Below are 12,843 nucleotides of genomic sequence, written 5' to 3' on the forward strand. Positions count from 1 at the left end.
ATCTCTGGAGATTGGACTTGCTGGCTCAGGCCTGATCCAGACCCACACTCCCTAGAGCTCAAAGGACATGGGTTGGATGTTCCTGCTGGGCCCATCTCTAATGGAAGCATGGCACCGCAGCCAGACCTGTTTCTCATGTAGGCCCCACCGGAACTGTCTGGATCACCTTGTGCTGCTGGCTGCTCACCGGCTTTGAAACCTAGCAAAGCCCTGGTCCATCATTATCTCCCAGGGTGGGGCTGCGGCTTGTATCTGTTACTAGCACCAGCGGTGGCTTCGAGCCTTGCACTCCCTTCATCCCTGGCTGGTCGGCAGCCGATCTTAGACGGGAACATCTCCAGGCATGGGTTGCCCTTTCCTGGCCTCCACCCGTGACTTGCAGGTGCAGTTACTCACACCTCACCAAGCTCTGCACACCAGCCGTCGGCTTCCCCATTCACACCCATTGCACGAGCAGCTCGTTGGACAGCGAGGTCTCCTTGACAACCAGAGCCTCCAAAGCCCCAGGTTCTCTCTGTGTCTGAAGAAAAGATTTTTAAAGAGACAACTTTTTTTTGTATTTTTTGGTCTGGAAAGCAGATGCCATTTCCCCTTCTCTGCCAAGGTGCTTGTTCGTCAAACCATCACGCAATCTCTCTCCCCCCAACCCCCCAAATCTGGCCACCTCTGGTGCAAAAATCAGCTTGTTCTTTACCACTGCATTGCAAAACCGTCCAGCACAATGGGAAAAGAAGGGACCAATGCCATGTCCAATCGAAACCGTGGAGGTGAATTTAGATAGGGAGAATATAATTATCCATGTGCCAGGACCCCTGGGTTAACCGCTGAGTCTCCTGTCTGCAGAAAATGATCCCGGCTCGTTACTGAGCAGACATGACCTCTTCAGTCCTTGGTTTTGCACCTTACCGCCTGCCTGTCTACATCTCATTCAATAAACAGCCCGTCCACCACAGCTCACCCTACCACCCCCCTGGGGCAGGATCAATATGGGAGAGGGGGAAGCATCCCCTTCTAAGTCACACATTACTCCCTGCAGTAGTAGCCCTCCGGCACCACACTGGGGTCTTGCAGACAGTGTGGGGCAGGTCCCCCTTACTGAGTCACCTGCATTGCTCTCGGCTACACGGCATGCCCCCTTGCCCCAACACAACCGCCTGCAGTGCAGCACTGGCTTCATAGGGAACAGCGCCCCCTACAAAGTCCCCTCCCCAGGGCAATGGCGCTGGGGCATTAGTCACTGAGTCAAAAGGGAACATGCCCCCTAGGCTTTTCCTGGAGGTCGCCCCTCTGCATGCTGACCTGGCTTCCCACTGCTCAGCTTGCGAAACCTGCTACAAGGCAACCCCCCAGCCACGCGGCACCGCCTGCCATATGCCCAGCGACAGCAGTGGCAGGCTCAGAATGTAGCCCAGGGTAAATTTAGTGGCAAACACGCCACAATGGTTAAATGGCCCATTTTTCTCAAGCAAAGACTGAGGGGCAAAGATTTTTTCTCTTTCCAACGGAAAACAGAGGCCCGGGCTGGCTTCTTACACCTGCCTCGCACTCGGCGCTGGGCTTTACCACAGAAAGGAACAGGGACTCCTCCATTTGGAAAGGAGCCTCTTCCTTTGACACCCGGGCCACAAAGCGTTCCAGTGCCGGGCTTGTTTTCCACTTCACAGGACAGGGACTTGAAAGACACGTATTTCTTTAGAAACATTCGGAAATTAGGGAGATAAGAGACAGGCTTTAGGCAACACTTCAATGGCAACACTCGACAGGGTTCCCAGTGCTGCATTCTCCCGGGGAGGGGTGTGCACGTATCTCTCTCTCTCTCTCTCTCTCTCTCTCTAATACATTTATACATTTCTAACTTTGATGGAGTGAATTAAAATCAAGCTGTGCTTTATACTTTCATTTTTAATAGGACCACTGTGGGCACCGAGCAGCCAGCCCCAGAATGTCTGTAATGGGCAGAGAGCGCGATTGTGGTCTGCGGATGAAAAAGAAAAAGAGCGATGGATGTTTCAACTTCCCCCTGCTGCCGGAGTCGGGCCATTAACCACGTGGCTGCTGCATGGCTTGGCCTGGGTACTGGCTGCAGTTTCCTTCCCTGGGTGGAATGTTAAGGAGGAACTTGATGAGTGATTCGCAAAGAGATTTGCTGGGGCTTTGGTCCAGAAAAGCCCCCAAAGTCTTGTTGTGACAGGGGTGCTCGGCTCACTGCTGAAATGGCGCCTCCTCCTGGCTGCTCTGGGGATTAGCTCCGTGAGGCCGACCCCCCCCCTTCCTGTGCTTGCACGCTGTCTCCCGCTCTCAGTTCTCAGCCCCTCTCTCTCGCTCCACGAGCTGCTGCTACCTCCTTGTGACTCGGCCCTCCGGCCAGGTCACTCCGTGTTCCCCTCTTCCGGGGTAGAGTCCTTCAATGTCTCTTCTGCTCCGGGGGCCTCTGGCAGTCCTCGTGCCCGGTGCCCTGACCTTATCACTCCTGCAGTGACTCAGGTGGGCAGGGGAACCCAACCCTGCCCTCTACTCCAGGTTCCAGCCCAGGGACCCTGCACCACCCAGCCAAGGTCTGTTCAGTCCCCAACCTTGCTGCTCACTCCATGGCCTGCTTCCTATCCCATGTCCCACAGGCTCTTCTCCACCCTGCTCTCTTCTGTATATGCCCTGCCTCTAGGCTAGGCCCCCAGGGGCCTACTCCTTCCCTGGGTTAATCCTTCCCTCTCTACGACAGAGGGTGACTGCAAACTTCTTCCCAGCAGCCTTTGCAGCTGCCAGCTTCCAGGATTAACGCTAGCCCAGCCCACCTCCGCTCATGGGAGCTCCCTCCTAATTAGGCTTTCCTCTCATCCTTAATTCCCCCAGTTTGCAACCTAATTGGCTGACTGCGCCCCTTGGCCTACCTCAGCCCTCTCAGAGCCAGCGTGGAGAGTGCACCCCATCACACTCACCCAGAGCCATGGTTTTTCTGCTTCATGTCTTCTCCGTTTCCTGGATTGTTATTGTAGCAGCAGGGGGGGCCGTGCCCAAGTGAGATCACAGCCCTCGCTGTTCAAACCCAAAGGAAGAGTCCCTGCCCCCAAAAGCTCACAGTACAGACAGACAAAGGGTGGGAGAATGGTGGGATTAGTAGCCCCGTTCCACAGACGGGCACGGAGGCTCAGAGAGACTGAGCGACTCGCACAGGGAGACCGTGACAGAGCCGGGAAACAAACCCAGAGCTTCAGATATCCAGTCCGGCTTCTTAACCATCGGATCACCCTCCCTGCCCCTCAATCCAGCCGCCTCCTTCTCCCTTGCCCCTCCTCGCCCATTCTACTCTTCCCTCTGGCCACAGTCAGCCTCCCTGAGCCCTCCCCTCCTGAGCCTCAGTTCATAAGACGCCGGCCTCCCACTTCGATTCCCTGTGTGCTACCGGAACGCACTGCCCAGCGAGTTACACACCATGCTCTGGGCCTGGGCTAGAGAGATTGCAGGTCTGCCAGGGTATATCTACACCAGAGGTCCCCAAACTGTGGGCCGTGCCCCCCCTAGGGGAGCAGAGAAGAACGTCTGGGGGGTGCAGCTGGTCCAGGCCAGCGGGGCGGGGAGAGGGTGCCACCCAGCCCCATTCCAGGCCCACCCCCCAGCCGTGTCCCCGGCTCCCAGCCCTGCCCCCAGCCTCAGCTGCTGGCTGCAGCATCATTGCCAGCCTGAGGCTGAGGCTGGGGGGAACCCAGGAGCGGAGCCGCACCTGGCCGCAGGCCCAGCTGCCAGACCCCACCACAGTCCAGCTGCAGCTCCACCCCCAGCCTCAGCCCCTGGCTGTGGTCCCACTCCCGGCCCCAGACCACCCCCAACCTTGGCCCCTTTAACCCTGTCCACGTCCTCTAATGCCATGGCCCCACCCCCAGTCCTGCCTCTGTGGGAAGTGGGACCAGGACCCTCAAAAGCTTGGGGACCGCTGGTCTACACCCTGCAGCCAGAAGCGGGCCTCCCAACCTGGGTAGACAGCCTCTGCCAAAAACAGCTCGGGCCAGCCACTCCCAGTGCTGCAGTCACCACACAGCTGGTTTTGGCATGCTAGCTTGAGCAGAGTTTGTCCAAGTTTGGCTGGGCTCGGGGCGGCTCCTTACAGCCCTGACTCTGGAGCCTGGCTGCTTAGTGAAAGCTGTAGAGACTAGAACCGGTGGTGCCTTTTTTTTTTTATCCAAAACACACCGCTTCATCAAAACAAACTGTTTGTGAAGCAAGCTCAGGTTGGATGAATCTCCTGGCTCGAAAGAAGGTCCAGAAGACCTTCCTAAACAAAAATGCCAGTTATCCAGTTCCCATGGACTTTTCGTTTTGATATGTACATAAAATAAGGGGGGAAAATCATTTTTTGATTCATGAACAATTTTGAGGTTTCGACATTTCATCCCAATTTGCGATGAGAAAAATGTTGAACTCTCAAAAGTAGTCACAGGATAAGAAAACCATTTCCTGCCCAGCCCTAGAAAATACGCATATGTTCAGTGCTAGCATTCCCCAGGGTGACTAAGGGCTTGTTTACACTTAAATCGCTATCAGGGGGCTGCAGTAGTGCTTCAGTGTAGACACTTACTACAGCAACAAGAGGGGTTCTGTCAGCATAGGTAAGCCATCTCCCTGAGAGGTGGTAGCTAGTGTCAACAGAATTTTTCCATTGACCTAGTACTGTATACATGTGGGCATGGCTACACTTGCAGATGTAGAGTGCTGAGAGTTAAACCAGCCCTCAGAGAGCACAGTAGGAAAAGCACTGTAATCTGTCCACACTGTCAGATTCAAGCGCACTGGCTTGACCACATTAGCAGCTCTTGCAACAGCCACAGAATCATAGAATATCAGGGTTGGCAGGGACCTCAGGAGGTCATCTAGCCCAACCCCCAACTAAAGCATCCCAGCCAGGGCTTTGTCAAGCCTGACCTTAAAAACTTCAAAGGAAGGAGATTCCACCACCTTCCTAGGTAACGCATTCCAGTGCTTCACCACCTTCTTAGTGAAAATTTATTTCCTAATATCCAACCTAAACCTCCCGCACTGCAACTTGAGACCATTACTCCTTGTTCTGTCATCTGCCACCACTGAGAACAGTCTAGATCCATCCTCTTTGGAACCCCCTTTCAGGTAGTTGAAAGCAGCTGCCAAATCACCCCTCACTCTTCTCTTCCGCAGACTAAACAATCCCAGTTCCTCAGCCTCTCTTCATAAATCATGTGTTCCAGTCCCCTAATCCTTTTTGTTGCCCTCCGCTGGACGCTTTCCAATTTTTCCACATTCTTCTTGTAGTGTGGGGCCCAAAACTGGACACAGTACTCCAGATGAGGCCTCACCAATGTCGAATAGAGGGGAATGATCATGTCCCTCAATCTGCTGGCAATGCCCCTACTTATACAGCCCAAAATGCCATTGGCCTTCTTGGCAACAAGGGCACACTGTTGACTCATATCCAGCTTCTTGTTCACTATAACCCCTAGGTCCTTTTCTGCAGAACTGCTGCCTAGCCACTCGGTCCTTAAGTCTGTAGCGGTGCAGGGGATTCTTCCATCCTAAGTGCAGGACTCTGCACTTGTCCTTGTTAAACCTCATGAAATTTCTTTTGGCCCAATTTTCTAATTTGTCTAGGTCCCTCTGTGTCCTATCCCTACCCTCCAGTGTATCTACCTTTCCTCCCTGTTTAGTGTCATCTGCAAACTTGCTGAGGATGCAATCCACGCCATCCTCCAGATCATTAATGAAGATATTGAACAAAACTGGCCCCAGGACCGACCCTTGGGGCACTCCACTTGATACTGGCTGCCAACTAGACACGGAGCGATTGATCACTACCCATTGAGCCCGACAATCTAGCCAACTTTCTATCCACCTTATAGTCCATTCATCCAGCCCATACTTCTTTAACTCACTAGCAAGAAAACTGTGGGAGACCATGTCAAAAGCTTTGCTCAAGTCAAGGAATAACACGTCCACTGCTTTCCCCTCATCCACAGAGCCAGTTATCTCATCATAGAAGGCAATTAGATTAATCAGGCATGACTTGCCCTTGGTGAATCCATGCTGACTGTTCCTGATCACTTTCCTCTCCTCTAAGTGCTTCAGAATTGATTCCTTGAAGACCTGCTCCACGATTTTTCCAGGGACTGAGGTGAGGCTGACTGGCCTGTAGTTCCCCAGATCCTCCTTCTTCCCTTTTTTAAAGATGGGCACTGCATTAGCTTTTTTCCAGTTGTCCGGGACCTCCCCCCAATCACCATGAGTTTTCAAAGATAATGGCCAATGGCTCTGCAAATGCATCCGCTAACTCCTTTAGCATTCTTGGATGCAGAGCATCTGGCCCCATGGACATGTGCTGGTCCAGCTTTTCTAAATAGTCCCGAACCACTTCTTTCTCCCTGCTGTGCTGCCCAGTGCAGTAGTCTGGGAGTTGACCTTGTTCATGAAGACAGAGGCAAAAAAAGCTTTGAGTACATTAGCTTTTTTCCACATCCTCTGTCACTAGGTTGCCTCCCTCTTTCAGTAAGGGGCCCACACTTTCCTTTACTTTTTTCTTGTTGCTAACATACCTGAAGAAACCCTTCTTGTTACTCTGAACATCTCTTGCTAGCTGCAACTCCAAGTGTGATTTGGCCTTCCTGATTTCCCTCCTGCATGCCTGAGCAATATTTTTATACTCCTCCCTGGTCATTTGTCCAATCTTCCACTTCTTGTAAGCTTCTTTTTTGTGTTTAAGATCAGCAAGGATTTCACTGTTAAGCCAAGCTGGTCGCCTGCCATGTTTACTATTCTTTCTACACATCGGGATGGTTTGTCCCTGTAACCTCAATAAGGATTCTTTAGAATACAGCCAGCTCTCCTGGACTCCTTCCCCCCTCTTGTTATTCTCCCAGGAGATCCTGCCCATCAGTTCCCTGTGGTTGTCAAAGTCTGCTTTTCTGAAGTCCAGGATCCGTATTCTGCTGCTCTCCTTTCTTCCCTGTGTCAGGATCCTGAACTCTACCATCTCATGGTCACTGCCTCCCAGGTTCCCATCCACTTTTGCTTCCCCTACTAATTCTTCCCGGTTTGTGAGCAGCAGGTCAAGAACTCTGCCCCTAGTTGGTTCCTCCAGCACTTGCACCAGGAAATTGTCCCCTACACAGAGAGCAGTACCTTGTGGTAGCTATTCCAGCATATAAGTGGCTGCAACGTGCTTTTCAAATGGGGGGTGGGGGTTGGGTGGAGTATGTTATGTGTATGTGGGGGGAGAGAGAGTGGGTTTTTGGGGGGCTAAGACAAGCATGCTGACTTGTAAATTCAGACAGCAGCAGACCCCCCTCCCCTCAAGCAACATTCCACAGTAATGGTTGCTTTGTCCCAGAGCAGATAAGCAGCCGGCTGTCAGAAATGGCGCTTTCAAAGGGCATATCCTCATTCCTGCAGCCGAGTTCAAAACAATGAGAAGAGTGGCCACTTGACTTAAGGGGATTATGGGACATTTCTGGAGGCTGATCGCAGCGCAGAGTAATGCAACATCTCGTTCACACTGACACTGGGGCGTTTCAGCCAGGACGCACCAAGCGTTATGCTTCTCGTGGAGGTGGATTACCAGGAGCGCTCCAGCTGCAGAGTCCAGCCACTCTACGTGCCTTGCCAGTGTGAACGGGTCATGAGTTCGGGTGCCTGGGGCTGCTTTAATGCACTCTAACTTGCAAGTGTAGCCAAGTCCACAGGGACCGAGGTCAGCTTACTGACCTAAAAATCCACCCCCCCCCCGACCAACTTAGTTAAAATGACCTAATTTTCTAGTGTAGACCAGGCCTCCACACTGGTCTGAGCTGCTGTCTCCGTCAGGTACTTGGGATGATCCCAGGAAGTACGTCACCCACTGGCCAGTGTGTATTACTTGTCCTACTCTGTGTCTCATCTCTAGAGGAGCAGCATTTGTTCAGTGCCAAGCTACAGAGCATGGCACTTTAGTTCAAGCTGTGGAGACGCATGCTCAGAGCTCTGGATGTCGCTGGTGCTTTGGACAAGATAGCAGGTCTCATACTATACCGTAGGAATCTCCCAGCTCTGTCTCTGGCTGAGCTATTCAGATTTCATCTGCCCTAGCATTTCCTCAGGTCAGCATCCTGCAGAATGCATCGCTTCACTTTCCTTCTAAGACCAGAGCAGGCCAGAACTGGCTAGATCTCCTTGGCAGAACCTGCTTTTGGACCATGTAGGTTTTTGTACTCTGGATTGTAGGTTCAAAGAAGTCCAAACATTTTAAGAGGATCAGTCAGATTAAAAAACAAAACAAACAAAAAAAACCCCACCTCTCAAAACCAAATTGTTTCAAGTAAGAGATGAGATTATTACAAGTGAAACAATCTATGCAGCCCATGGGACCTTCTTGACATGGTAAATTGGAGGGGAAACTCTCTGCAAAAACGATTTTGTTATTTGTTTGTAAAGTGCCTAGTGTGATTGAATTATAACAAGGATAAGATGTAGCGAGAGAATGACAGAAAAAGATACTGCTGAAGCTGGCTCAGTCAAGACACCCCAGCTAAACTTCATGGGGAGCTCTACAAAGATCAGCAGTAGATGGGGAAACAATTGGTTATTCAGCTTCTAGCAGACACATTAAAAAAAATCAGCATTGCTATGGCGGTTTTGTCTTATTTTTCCAGAATAAGTTAATTCAAGATCAGAGGGGTTGTCTGGTTTCACCCCCATAGCTGTGTTGGGGCATTTAATGCACTGGATGAGGTACACCACATGTTTAAAAAAGGCTCCACAGGCAATCCTGGCAATTACAGGCCAGAAAGCCTAACTTCAGTACCAGGCAAATTGGTAGAAATGATAGTAAAGAACAGAATTATCATATAGATTAACATAATTTGCTGGGGAAGAGTCAACAAGGCTTTTGTAAAGGGAAATTATGCCTCACCAATCTATTAGAATCCTTTGAGGAGGTCAACAAACATGTGGACAAGGGTGATCTACTGGATATAGTGTAATTGGACTTTCAGAAAGCCTTTGACATGGTCCCTCACCAAAGACTCTTAAGCAAAGTAAGCAGCCATAGGAAAAGAAGGAAGGTCCCCTCATAAATCAGTAACTGGTTAACAGACAGGAAACAAAGGGTGGAAATAAATGATCAGTTTTCACAATGGAGAGAGCTATATAGTCCCGAAGGGGTCTGTACTGGGACGAGGGCTTTTCAGCATATTCCTAAATGATATGGGAAAAGGGCTAAACAGTGAAGTGACAAAATTTGCAGATGATACAAAATTATTCAAGATAGTCAAGTCCAAGACAGACTGTGCAGAATTACAAAGGGATCTCACAAAACTGGGGGACTGGGCAACAAAATGGCAGCTGAAATTCAGTGTTGATAAATGCAAAATAATGCACATTAGAAACCATAATCCCAACTATACATATAAAATGATGGGGATCTACATTAGCTGTTGCCACTTAAGAAAGAGACCTTGGAGTCATTGTGAATAGTTCTCTGAAACCATCCACTCAACGTGCAGCGGGAGTCAAAAAAGTCAAAACGGAATGTTAGGAACCAATAGTAAAGGGATAGATAAGACAGAATATCATAAGAAAAATATGATATCAGAATAAGAAAAATATCATAATGCCAATATATAAATCGACGGTAGGCCCACACCTTGAATACTGTGGGCAGTTCTGGTTGCCCCATCTCAAAAAAGATCTATTGGAATTGGAAAAGGTATACAGAAGGGCAACAAAGGGTGGTTAAGGGTATAGAACAGCTTCTATCTGAGAAGAGATTAGAAAAAGGCTAGGACTTTTCAGCTCGGTTTTGGCCATGTCTACACTAGAGACCTTACAGCGGCAGGGATGTACTGATGCAGCTGTGTTGCTGTGTGGTCCACTGTGTAGCTGCTCAGGCCGATGGACAAGAGCTCTCCTATCGACATAATGCAACCACCCCCGATGAGAAGCAGTAGCTATGAGCTACTCCTGCCAACATAGCACTGTCCACACTGGCGCTTCTGTCGGTGTCACTTATGTTGCTCAGAGGGGTGTTTTTTCACACTCCTGAGTGACACAAGTTTATACTGACAAAAGTGCTGGTGTAGACATAACCTAAGGGGGGATATGATAGAGGGATATAAAGTCATGACCGGTTTGGAGAATGTGAATAAGGAAGTGTTATTTACTCCTTCCCATAACACAAGAACTGGGAGTCACCCAATGAAATTAACAGGCAGCAATTATAAAACAAACAAAAGGAAGTACGTCTTCAGACAATGCACAATCAACCTGTGGAACTCATTGCCATGGGATGGTGTGAAGGCCAAAACTATAATGGGGTTCAAAAAAAGAAATAGAGAAGTTCCTGGAGGACAGGTCCATCACTGGCTATTAGCCAAGATGGTCAGGGATGCGACCCTATGCTCTATTTACCAGAAGCTGGGAATCGGCGACGGGATGGATCATTTGATGATTCCCTGTTCTGTTCATTCCCTCTGGGGCACCTGCCACTGGCCATTGTCGGAAGACAGGAGACTGGGCTAGATGGACCATTGGTCTGACCCAGTATGTTCCTATGTTGTGATAGGCATGTGTAGCACCTATGGATTCTGAAAGGTGTCTCTGAGGCATATTGGTCATCGTTGCAGTGGATATAGATCTGCAGGTTTTGCATCTGTTGTTCTGGCTGGGTCTGGTGCTGCTTTGAGTTGTTGTGTCCTGGTCTATAGGGAGCTTGCTTCTGATAATGTGCTTGGTGAGGTTGGGGGTTGTTTGAAGGCCGGAAGACGGAGTTCAGGAGAGACTTATTTTATACAGAAAAATTTAAAAAGACAAAAACACCCTATCTAGGGTGGCCACTGACAACCCCCACAATACAGGACATCTCCACCTCCACCTGTGTGATCCTGTCCCTGCCTGGATCACTCAGCACGGAGGCACGGCCCCCACCTCCCCGGCATCCTCCTACATCCACCATCTCCTCCTCTCTTCTCTTATTTTCACTGGACACAGCCATGTCTGGTGCTAATTCCCTACCAGACAGGGACTGTGCTGCACAAATCTAGGACTATCTGGCTTTAAACTGGCCACATGGCCTCTCAAACCCTATGACCCCTGGGTGAACACTTTTCACAGAGTGATCACTCCATATCGGACCTCTCCGTCCTCGTCCTCAAAGCAAACCTGCACTGCACCTTCAAAAGACTGGCCTGGGAGCTTAAATTCATTCCTTTGCTAGCCACTAAAAATCAAGGATTTAATAGAGACACTGGAATGATGCCTCTTTGCAACAATCTGTAACTCACAAACTCTCCTTTGTCCTATGATTACAGAGAAGCTAATGGTCCACTTCATTTTGAATGGTCCCTCACAACATGGTAACGCCTCTGCTTACCAACCTGTTCCACCTTGTATTTAGCTGTGACACGCAGAAGCCAGGTCTACACTACAGACTTACTTTGGTACAACTACATTGCTAAGGGGTGAGCAAAATCCACACCCCTGAGCAGCAACAGCAAGGAAAGTAACCAACTCCCAGGCAGGGTGTCAAATAACCCATCAACGGCCATTGTCCAGCAAGAGAGCTACAATGCAATGACTCACCTGCATGAGGCCACACCAGGTGAATTGCTCAACCTTGTTTGGAGAGACTCAGCAATGCCCCCCAGACATGCCTGGACTTGTGCTCCCCAAGCATATGGACTGAGGGTATAAAACAGACAGAATGGACACATACTGGGCTCTTCTGCCCCACTTATGCTGCGAGCAAACAAGACACTGAGAAGAAGACAAGACTCCAACAGAGGAGATTGTCCCTGTATATTAAGGACTTCAGTATCCAGTGGGGAGAGAAAAACTACATCTAGTTGCTGCCCAGTCTAATAGGGTTGCGAGTTTAGACCGCATGCTTATATTTTACTTTATTTTGATAACCACTTTGTTATGCTTTGACTTATAATGACTTAAAATCTATCTTTATAGCTAATAAATGTGTTTGTTTATTCTACCTGAAGCAGTGCGTTTGGTTTGAAGCATGTCAGAGACTCCCCTTGGGATAACAAGCCTGGTACATATGAATTTCTTTGTTAAATTGACAAACTCATAGAAGCTTGCAGCGTCCAGCGGGCATAACTGGGCACTGCAAGACGGAGATTCCTAGGGTTGTGTCAGAGATATTGGCTCATGTCATTCAGTTGCACAATCCAAGGAGCAGCTTCCATGCCAGAGGCCTTGCGTGACCAGCCTGGGAGCGGGGGCTCTCATAGCACAGCAGGGTCAGGCCAGCTCCCAGAGTCAAGGATTGGAGTGGCCTAGCAGATCACCGGTCTGGATAACATGAGAGGGTAATGTCACACCCACTCTTTCCAGTGGATAAAGGGGGAAGGAGTAAAACAGGAAAGAAAAGAAGGAAAAAATCCAAAACCTCCAGGAAACCCCCCACCCCCCAAAAGAAACAACTTTAAGTGAGTAAAAATGAAAAAGCTCAACCCAAACTACATTTTTCTTTGGAGAGTGTCAGTTTGGTTGAAAACCTCCATTTATCATCAAAACATGACTGCTCAGCGAGCACTGTCCACAACATTTCTTCTCCAGCTCCTCCAGAGAGCTTTGATCACCTTTCCTCTGATCCCAGACCACCCTGTACTTGGTGTCTCTTATCTTCACCTGGTCGGTCCCTCTAAAAGCTATTCCGTTATCTTCCCCATCCCCTCAGCTGCTCCATCCTTTTCCTGTTTGGCTCATGCCAAAATATCTACCTTATCCGCATGCACTGGCAGCTAGCGGATAATGCAGACCCCAAAGCACCTGAGAGCAGGGGACAAAGCAATCGCTGTCAAGGGGATCCACCGGTGGATCCAACTTCCCAAGGAGATCAGG

The sequence above is a fragment of the Dermochelys coriacea genome, chromosome 4, assembly GCF_009764565.3.
Source record: "Dermochelys coriacea isolate rDerCor1 chromosome 4, rDerCor1.pri.v4, whole genome shotgun sequence".
NCBI lineage: Eukaryota > Metazoa > Chordata > Testudines > Dermochelyidae > Dermochelys > Dermochelys coriacea.